We start from the raw sequence: 10,352 nt of genomic DNA, 5'->3' as shown, positions 1-10,352 counted from the left end.
CACAGACAAGAAAAAACTAAAGGAGTTCATCACCACCAAACCAGTATTATATGAAATGCTGAAAGGAATTCTTTAAGAAGAGGAAGAAGAAGAAAAAGGTAAAGATAAAAATTATGAACAAGAAATACATACCTATCAACAAGTGAATCTAAAAATCAAGTGAATAAAAAATCTGATGAACAGAATAAACTGGTGAATATAATAGAATCAGGGGTATAGAAAGGGAGTGGACTGACAATTCTTGGGGGGAAATGAGTGTAGGGGGTGCAGGAAGAGACTGGACAAAAATCATACACCTATGAATGAGGACAGTGGGAGGGGGGTGGGTAAGGGCATGGGCGGGGTGGGAACTGGGTGGAGGGGAGCTATGGGGGAGGGGGGAAGAGGAACAACTGTAATAATCTGAACAATAAAGATTTATTAAAAAAAAAAAAAATGTTTTGTTGTGAAAAATGTCCATAAAAAATGCCAGCCAAGCATGCTGATCTTGGAAGTTAAAAAAAAATGCAAAATTATCTTAATAAGCTATGAGTTTTAGCCATAAAATAGAAATTTTTGATGAATTAAAAAACAATGGTATACATTGTATCAGGGGTGTACTAGACTTATTGGGGGGATCACTTTGCAAGTTATATAAATCTCTAGCCACTATGTTGTACACCTGAAACTAATATAACATTGAATATCAACTGTAATTGAAAATATTTTAAATAAAAATAAAAATAATAATGGAAAGAATGTACTAGAGGATTAAAGAAGGATTAAAATCTATAGGTATGCCAAGGTCCTGGATATTGTGTCTACTGTGTCTTCCAATTTGAGATGTGAGAGTTGCTCTTAATGTAGGTACTACACCAAGTAATAAAAGGAATCTACCTTTAGCCAAAACTAAAGTATCATTCACATTGGATGTGGATTACATATTGATAAAAATCACAGATAGTCTTCTAGTTTTTCCATGTAGGTCTCAATCGCATACTGATTCTATGACAAATTTTTGTTGTCCATGTATTTGAGTTGCTTATATCCCATGTATTAGAGTTGCTTATATTTTTTCCACATTTGGCCACCCATGCCAGTTTGGATCATTTGCAATTGGCCTTTCAGTGAAACCATTGGTCCATTCAAGCTGCCTGTGAAGTGTGAGACAGGCATAGGGCTGCAACTGGCTCATTCAGGGCTGCCAAACAAGGGCTGGGAAGGTGATTGAGTTGATGAGTATGCGTGCACAACAGTGCTTGTTGTCTTGAGTTCTGTGAGACCCCCTGAATTCTGGTCCCATGCACGTGGCAATCTTGTATTCTTAGAGCCACACTCTGATATTCAGGTCTTAACTCTAGTGGGCAGCACAAAGCCAAGGGAGCCCCAAGAATAGAGTATAGTTGAGAGATTCAGCATGTATTTGAAGGTCAAGTTTCTTTAATAAGCATCTTCAAAATAAACTAACAACTCTTTGCTTGTGTCGAATATTGGTTTCTTGAGAATTCCTTGGGCATCTTGTCATCACATTGGACACTTCATTGGATCCCATCTTTCTTACACCACACTCTGCCAGGCTCATGAGGATTTCCTGTGCATGAGATGGTTACTGCCATGTGAAATGAAGGAAAGTGAGATTTCTTTTGGGGTTGCTATAGGAAGTCAACAGGAACTTGCCTTCCTGCTTTATCCTAATTGTATTGAAATCAAGATGAAAACTCATGACCTGTGTAGAGGGCTACCATGCAATAGGGGAGATACAAAGAAAAGCCAGATCCCAGATGTTGTCATTGTTGAATGATCACCTTTCTGTTGAAGGTGGAGGAGCTTTGCCATTGCCTGCATCTCCCGTACATGGTCTTGGGGGAGGTGGATGGGGTCTTATGGAAAGAAGTCGGTTCTCTTACTGTTCAAACTAAAGTGTCACTCCTGCCTTTGGAAAGCCCAGCCACCCAATCCCACTTTATTTCCTTCTTGCCCACACACCTCACAGGTTTAGCCTACCAGTTCTCTGTGGTTCTCATTCCCCACTACTTGCCTAAATTTCCCTCTCCCTGATCTCACTGAGGTGTGGGGTATTCTCCCATCTTTTCGTCCTCCCACATTCTCTCTAAAACAAGCGTACAAAATGCAAAGAACATCTAGTTCCCACCAGAGGTTAGTTCCATTAAAATTGGCTGAGTGGGATGTTGGACCGTGATTCAGATTTCCACCCAGGGTGGATTCAGGCCGGTGCACCATAACTATGGTGTAGATCTGAGCCCCTTTTATCCTTTTCCCTTATCTTCCCTGTGACCCTGGGACAAACTTTATGCCAATTCTCTGTGCCTTAGAACTCTGCTCCTCCTGTGGTTCATGGCCCCTTTTTTTCTCTCCTGCTTTGAAGGTCTCAATTTTGCCCCTGAAGAATAGTCTGGCTCTCATCTCTTAGTTATTTGCTGATCCCAGACCCATTTCTTCATGTCTAATTCAGTATTGCTGATAGATATTTACTAGTCAAATTAGTAAAGCTGATTCTATCCCTGGGTGAATCATGGCTTTTAAAACTATTGTTCTAAATTAAGTTTTGGGCCAGCCTTACCAGCAGTCCTGTGGCCTCGATAATGGGTGCCAGGGTCTCAGCTGCCTTGTCTGTATTGCCTCAGCTCTAAGCATAATCAATAGCCAGCTCCCCATATTATCCCATTTCAAGGTTGCATGCCCATCCAGCATGCTAAACTTGGAATTTTGGTTGGAAGTGTGCATTTAGTTCTCTGATCATTTGCACTTCATATGTCCTGGAATCATAACATTTATCCAGCTGTGTTTTAATTATTTGCTTACCTGTTGGTCCCCTGGGATAGACTACAAACTACTCTTGGGCAAGGACTGCATCTGACTCATCATTGGATCGTGAGTGCCTGACACATGATAGGAGCTCAGAAAATATTCATGAGATACTCAAGTTAATAGCTGAGGTTCTCTAGGGGAAACCTTACAGAATCCTAAACCCTCAGCCTGGCATGGACAGTCCTTTTTTCCAGAAATAGGGATAATAACAAATGACAAGCTGTTCCCATTCATCCTAGATAAAAATTTTTTTTGCAGTTTTGTTTTGTTTCTTTGTTTCTGCATACTTATTTGTTCATTTTTAAATAGAGTGGGACTTCTCTCTGGAATTCATGTCATGTTGAATCAGCTGACCACAACAGTCAGGGGGGTGGGGCGAAATGCTGTGTTCCACCTTTTTTTTCCCCATTGTCAGTAAAAGCTAAGCTTCTCTGCACACAAGCTACACCATCACCCGAGGAGCTTCTGTGCAGAGAACCTTCCGGAAAGATGCTATCAGCCTGAACCATAAAGGCCTCCTCATCACTTTGCCTTATGCCTTCCTAATCCACCTCCTGACCTTTCTATCACCAGAGGTGCCAGGAGACAGAAGTATGCGCCAAGCAGAGTGGGTAGTGAGGGGTTGACCCTGGGGACACACAAAGTCAGGTCAGCCTAGAGCTGGACTCATGCTCTGTCCACAAATCCCATCTTCCTGAGCCTCAGTTTCCTCATCTGTAAGATGTGGGAGATGTACCTACCTTTCAGAGTTGTTACAGAGAGTGGTGGTAACATATCCTATCTAATAAAAGAGTAATATGCAAATTTACCATCACTCCAACACACAAGATGGCTGCCCCCATGTGGACACAAGATGGCTGCCACAAGATGGCCAGCAGGGGAGGGCAGTTTGGAGGGACCGGGCCTGCAACGAAGGGCAGTTGTGGGTGATCAGGCCTGCAGGGGAGGGCAGTTAGGGGTGACCAGGCTGGCAGAGGAGGGAAGTTGGGGGTGATCAAGCCTGCAGGGGAGGGCAGTTGGGAGGGACTAGGCCTGCAAGGGAGGGCAGTTGTGGGCGATCAGGCCATCAGGGGAGGGCAGTTAGGAGGGACCAGGCCTGCAAGGGAAAGCAGTTGGGGGCGATCAAGCCTGCAGGGGAGGGTGGCAGAGGAGGAAAGTTGGGGGTGACCAGGCCTGTAGGAAAGGGCAGTTGGGAGGGACCCAGGCCTGCAGGGAAGAGCAGTTGGGGAGGACCAGGCCTGAAGGGGAAGGCAGTTGCGGGGGACCAGGCCTGCAGGAGAGGGAAGTTGGGGGTGACCAGGCCTGCAGGGGAGGGAAGTTGGGGTTGACCAGGCTGGCAGGGGAGGGCAGTTGGGGGGGGGGCAACCAGGCCTGCAGGGAAGGGCAGTTGGGGGCGATCAAGCCTTCAGGAGAGGGAAGTTGGGGGCGACTGGGACTTCAAGGAAGGGCAGTTGGGGGTACCAGGCCTGCAGGGTTGGGCAGTTTTGGGGGGACCCAGGCCTCTAGGGGAGGGCAGTTGGGGGGGGTGACCAGACCAGCAGGGGAGAGCAGTTAGGGGCAATGCAGCTAGCAGGGGAGGACAGTTAGGGGTGACCGGGTCGGCCGGGGAGGGCAGTTGGGGGGACCAGGCCAGCAGGGGAGGGCAGTTAGGGATAATCGGGCTGGCAGGGGAGCAGTTAGGCATCAATCAGGCTGACAGGGGAGTGGTTAGGGGATGAACAGGCTGGCAGGCAGAAGCGGTTGGGGGCAATCAGGAAGGCAGGCAGGTGAGCAGTTGGGAGTCAGCAGTCCAGATTGGAAAGGGTGCAGGCTGGGCTGAGGGACACACACCCCTCTCCCCGTGCACGAATTTCGTGCACCGGGCCTCTAGTAAATTAATATTGTGATTATTATGGAAATCTCCAGGCACAGATCACATTCTCAAGCTGGCAAATAATGAAAGGCAAGGAATGTCAAATGCATTATTCATCACACCTTGACATGGCTTTTATGTAACAGTCAGCCAGAATATCTTCTCCATTTGCTATTCTGAACTCAGAACATAGGATAACTAGCTCATCAGTTCATTGAGCTGATTTTTCTCTTTTAATGAGCATCTGTTTGTGCCAAGGTCTCAGGTTCCTGAATATTTCTGATGTTAAGGTATGAGCTAAGATAGCTCAGGTGGTAGCATGGAATTTCTCAAATAGATTATTAAGGCTGCATATCATGTATGCAACGTGTTTCTATTTGGAGACGCTGTGGGAAGGTGACTCAAGCAAGAGCTCAGATTTTTCTAGTGAGAAACTGTGGAATTTAAATTAGCTTTGAGTCCATTTCTCTGCTGAAAATAGTAGATCTCTAAGCATTTCTTCAATAACATTACAGTAACTATAAAAATTCTGAAAGGAATAATTCACAGGATGTATATTTATAAGCTTAGAGAAATAAGAAAAGCAACATCCAATTTTGCATTTGGTACATGCCTGGAGTTACTGTGAGGTAGATGTTTAAAAATATTAATGACAATAATGTAGTTTGGTTGGTTCATGCTCTCCACCAATGCTCTTAAACAGTACCATCCAGCTGACCTTCCTGCAATAATAGAATGTTCAGATTTGTGCTGTCTCACACAGTGGCTACTGTCCACATTCAGCCATCATGTGATTGAAATGTGGCTAATTTGACTAAGGACTGAATTTTATTTAATACTAGAGGCCCAGTGCACGAAATTCGTGCACGGGGGGGCGTGTCCCTCAGCCCAGCCTGCACCCTTTCCAATCTGGGACCCCCTCGAGGGATGTTCGACTGCCCGTTTAGGCCCGATCCTCCTGGGATTGGGCCTAAACTGGCAGTCAGACATCCCTCTCACAATCCAGGACTGCTGGTTCCCAACTGCCACCTGCCTGCCTTCCTGATTCCCCCTAACTGCTTCTGCCTGCCAGCCTGATCACCCCCTAACCACTCCCCTGCCAGCCTGATTGCCCCTAACTGCTTCTGCCTGCCAGCCTGATCACCCCCTAACCACTCCCCTGCCAGCCTGATTAATGCCTAACTGCTCCCCTGCCAGCCTGTTTGTCCCTAACTACCCTCTCCTGCAGGCCTGGTCACCCCTAACTGCTCTCCCCTGCAGGCCTGGGTCCCCCCAACTGCCCTTCCCTGCAGGCCTGTTGCCCCCAACTTCTCTCCTCTGCCGGCCTGGTCACCCCTAACTGCCCTCCTCTGCAGGCTTGATCACCCCCAACTGCCCTCCCTTACAGGCCTGGTCCTTCCCAACTGCCATCCCCTGCTGGCCATCTTGTGGTGCCCATCTTGTGTCCACATGGGGACAGTCATCTTTGACCACATGGGGGCAGCCAACTTGTAGTGTTGGAGTTACGGTGAATTTGCATATTATTCTTTTATTAGATAGGATTAGCTACGATAGAGGCCTGGTGCATGGGTGGGGACTGGCTGGTTTGCCCTGAAGGGTGTCCTGGATCAGGGTGGGGGTTCCCTTGGGGCATGGGGCGGCCTGGGTGAGGGGCCTGTGGTGGTTTGCAGGCTGGCCACGGCCCCTGGCGACCCAAGCAGAGGCCCTGGTATCTGGGATTTATTTATCTTCTATAATTGAAACTTTGTAGCCTTAAGTGGAGGCCAAGGCAGGCCAGGGCTGTGGAAACTTGGCTTCCTCCATCGCCGGGGGCAACTCAAGCCTCCTGCTCTCTCCATCTCAGTGGCTGCTGCCATTTTTGTTGGGATTTATTTATCTTCTATAATTGAAACTTTGTAGCCTTAAGCGGAGGCCAAGGCAGGCCAGGGCAGGCAGAAAGCTTGGCTTCCTCCATTGCCAGGAAAACCCAAGCCTCCTACTCTCTCCATGGCCACAGCCATCTTGGTTGGGGTTAATTTGCATACTCGCTCCTGATTGGCTGGTGGCCGTGGCTTGTGGGTGTAGCATATTGTGGGAGGTATGGTCAATTTGCATATTACTCTTTTATTAGATAGGACTAGAGGCCCATTGCACAAAGAGATTTGTGCCATAGGCCTTCCTTCCCTTGGCTTTTAGCACCAGTTTTCCTCCAGCACCCGGGACCCAGGCCTTCACTTTGGCCAGAGTCTGCCTTCTTTATCTTTGCTGCAGAGTCAGGCCAGAGTCTGCCATCTTCATCTTCACTGCTTTGCTGCAGACGTCTTCGCTGCAGACTCTGGAGTCTGCAGTCTTGTCTTCACTGCGGCACTCTGCTCCTGTAGATCCCTTCGCCCCCGCCCTCCCTCTCATAGCAGGTGTCCTGCCCCGCCTGGCCACTCCGTGCCTGGAGCAGCTGGGAGGCCACCATCTTTGGCCTTCTAATTTGCATACTCACACTGATTGGCTGTGGGCGTAGCGGAGGTATGGTCAATTTACATGTTTGTCTATTATTAGGTAAGACTAGAGGCCCAGTGCACAAATTTGTGCACAGGTGGGTTCCCTCGGCGTGGCCTGTGGAAATTGGGCCAAAACTGGCAGTCCAATGCCGCCTGCCACTCCTGCCTGTCGCTCCCGCTCATCCTGGCCCCACTGCGCCTGCCACAGGCTTGTGCCCAGTCAGTCCTGATCAGGAGACCTGCATCTGGCGCCCATCCCAAGGGCAGTGGGGGGAAGGATGTGATCAGCCCTCCAGGTGGGCGGTGGGACGCCCTTGCCAACCTGGGATCTGGATCCATCCCGCTGACATTCACGCTGGTTGTTTGGAGCCACCTGGCGGCTGCTTTTATATCATTTCTTCCTTGAGGAACATCTAGAGAGGAGAAGCGGCCACAGTGCCCAAAGCCAACTTCCAGGAGGCCAGAGGCACTGTCGGGATCATGCTGGTGGTGCCGGTCCATTGGTGCCTGGCCTGTTCTCTGGAGACTGGACCTGCAGGACTACTGAGGGAGTGAGTGGCTGCCGCCAGGCTGGTGGGCCACCAGGACGGGTCAGTCAGCTGAGCAGCACTCTTGCTGTGGAGTGCACTGACCACCAGGGGCAGCTCCTGCATTGAACATCTGTCTCCTGGTGGTCAGTGCGTGTCATAGTGACCAGTCGACTGGTCGTTCGGTTGTTCAGTTGCTTAGGCTTATATATATATAAAATTCGTGCACTGGGATGTGTGTCCCTCAGCCCAACCTGCACCCTCTCCAATCTGGGGCCCCTCAAGGGATGTCCGACTGCCCGTTTAAGCCCGATCCCAGTAGGATCGGGCCTAAACGGGCAGTCGGACATCCCTCTCACAATCCAGGACTGCTAGCTCCCAACTGCTCGCCTGCCTGCCTTCCTGATCGTCCCTAACCACTTCTGCCTGCCAGCCTGATCACCCCCTAACCACTCCCCTGCCAGCCTGATTGATGCCTAACTGCTCTCCTGCCAGCCCAATTGCCCCTAACTGCCCTCCCCTGCCGTCCTGGTCCCCCCCGCAACCACCCTCCCCTGCAGGCCTGCCCCCCCCCCAACTGCCCTTCCCTGCAGGCTTGATCGCCCCCAACTGCCATCCCTTGCAGGCCTGGTCCCTCCCAACTGCCCTCCTCTGCTGGCCATCTTGTGGCAGTCATCTTATGTCCACATGGGGGCAGTCATCTTTGACCACACGGGGGCAGCCATCTTGTGTGTTGGAGTGACAGTCAATTTGAATTTTACTCTTTTATTAGATAGGATTAACTAATGAAATTTAAATAGCCACATGTGGCTACTGGCTAGTGTATTGGACTGCACAGATCTAAGGTACCAACTGGAAACCCACTCCAGCCACCCTACCATTTGGAGCCCCAATGAGGCATAGGAGAATGCCCAAAAGGCACCCAGAGAAACACAAACCCACATACTAGAGCTCAACTGAAGCCTCTTGATTTTGTTCTCTAATTTTTCATTTGACAGTAGATTGGGAACATCTAGTTAAAGAGAAGTAAGACAATGACAGCAAAGTGAAATGAAAAAGTTTGAATATAGGCCAGGACTCAAAAGAAACACAGTCTAAGATTATTGAACTCAAGGCTTTTACTCCTCAAAAGTATAGTATTTGATCCTTTGAGAAAATGTTGAGTTCTGGGATGAAGGCTTTAGAAAGGATAGAAAGAAAATGAGCAAGACTCTTTGTCTATCAAAGGTCATAAAAAATATAGATAATTTTGGCATACAAATGGGTGAGTTTTGGTCATCTGGAGAATCTTCCCATAAATAAGAAATTGTATGATACCTAACCGCTGTTGGGCTGAAACCTCAAATAATCACCATGCTCTGACCTGCCTTATATAGCTTTGTCCACCACTCCTGCCTCAGTTCACCCACTTCTCCAGACTCTTTGTTCTCCAGCTATGCCTGGTCTTCCTTTTGGTTCCTAAAGGTACCTTGATCCTTCCTCCATAGGGTTTGCATGTGCTGTTCCTACTATCATCCATCCCTCTCCAGCTCCAGATCCCAGTTCAAAGACCACATTCCTTAGAAAGTCTGTTTATACCTCCACCCCTCCCCGCCCTATCCAGGCCTGGCTCCTCTGTTACTCACTCCTCCAACTGAACCCCTACTGGAACATAGATATTCATCAGTGAGATGATCTGATTTAGTCATTTGTAAACTCTAAAAAAGCAGGGATTGTGTACGCCTGATTCATTCACCTTTGTATCCCCACCAGCTGGTTGATGCTCAATAAATGCTAAATGAAAGAATAATTGGTTAGTTTTGAGATTTTTTAGTATAACAAGTGTCCTCCAATTTCTAATACTTTCACATATTCTCATAAAGTCTCCTTTAGTCTCTGTGATGACTTATTTCTCTAAGTGCCATTCCAAAGTTCTTACTGTCTAATAACTTTTTGTCCTGAAATCTTCAAACTTAAAATTCCACCCACCTCCTCCTTGTGTGCTCTACTTACTACATTTGCCCCAAAACTTCCAGATTCCTTTAAATTGTTGGATCTCATGTTGACAAGCTGAAATACATCTGTGGTTCTTTTCTTAACAAAGCAATTTTATTCTTTTTTTTAGTTTATCCTCCACCCAGTCTTTTTCTATTATCTTTTTCATAGACTTCTAAATTTACAATTTTCCTATTTCTTATACTTTTCATTAAAAGAAGTATTAAAAAGTGGGGGAAATTAAACTTAATTTTTTGCTCAGCAACTCTTGTGAGGCGATATATATATATATATATATATACTAGAGGCCCGGTGCACAAAATTCATGCACGGAGGGGGGTTGTCCCTCAGCCCAGCCTGTACACTCTCCAGCCCAGCCTGTACACTCTCCAATATGGGACTCCTTTAAACGGGCAGTCGGACATCCCTCTCACAATCAAGGACTGCTGGCTCCCAACTGCTTGCCTGCCTGCCTTCCTGATTGCCCCTAACCGCTTCTGCCTGCCAGCCTAATCACCCCCTAACCACTCTGCTGCTAGCCTGTTTGCCCCCAACTTCCCTCTCTGCCGGCCTGGTCACCCCTAACTGCCCTCTCCTGCAGGGTTGATCACCTCCAACTTCCCTCCCTTGCAGGCTTGGTCCCTCTCAACTGCACTCCCTTGCAGGCTGTGTGCCTCCCAACTGCCCTCTCCTGCTGGCCATCTTGTGGTGGCCATC

The sequence above is a fragment of the Eptesicus fuscus genome, chromosome 5 (genome assembly GCF_027574615.1).
Source record: "Eptesicus fuscus isolate TK198812 chromosome 5, DD_ASM_mEF_20220401, whole genome shotgun sequence".
Taxonomy (NCBI): domain Eukaryota; kingdom Metazoa; phylum Chordata; class Mammalia; order Chiroptera; family Vespertilionidae; genus Eptesicus; species Eptesicus fuscus.
Note: the sequence above shows the minus strand (reverse complement) of the source record.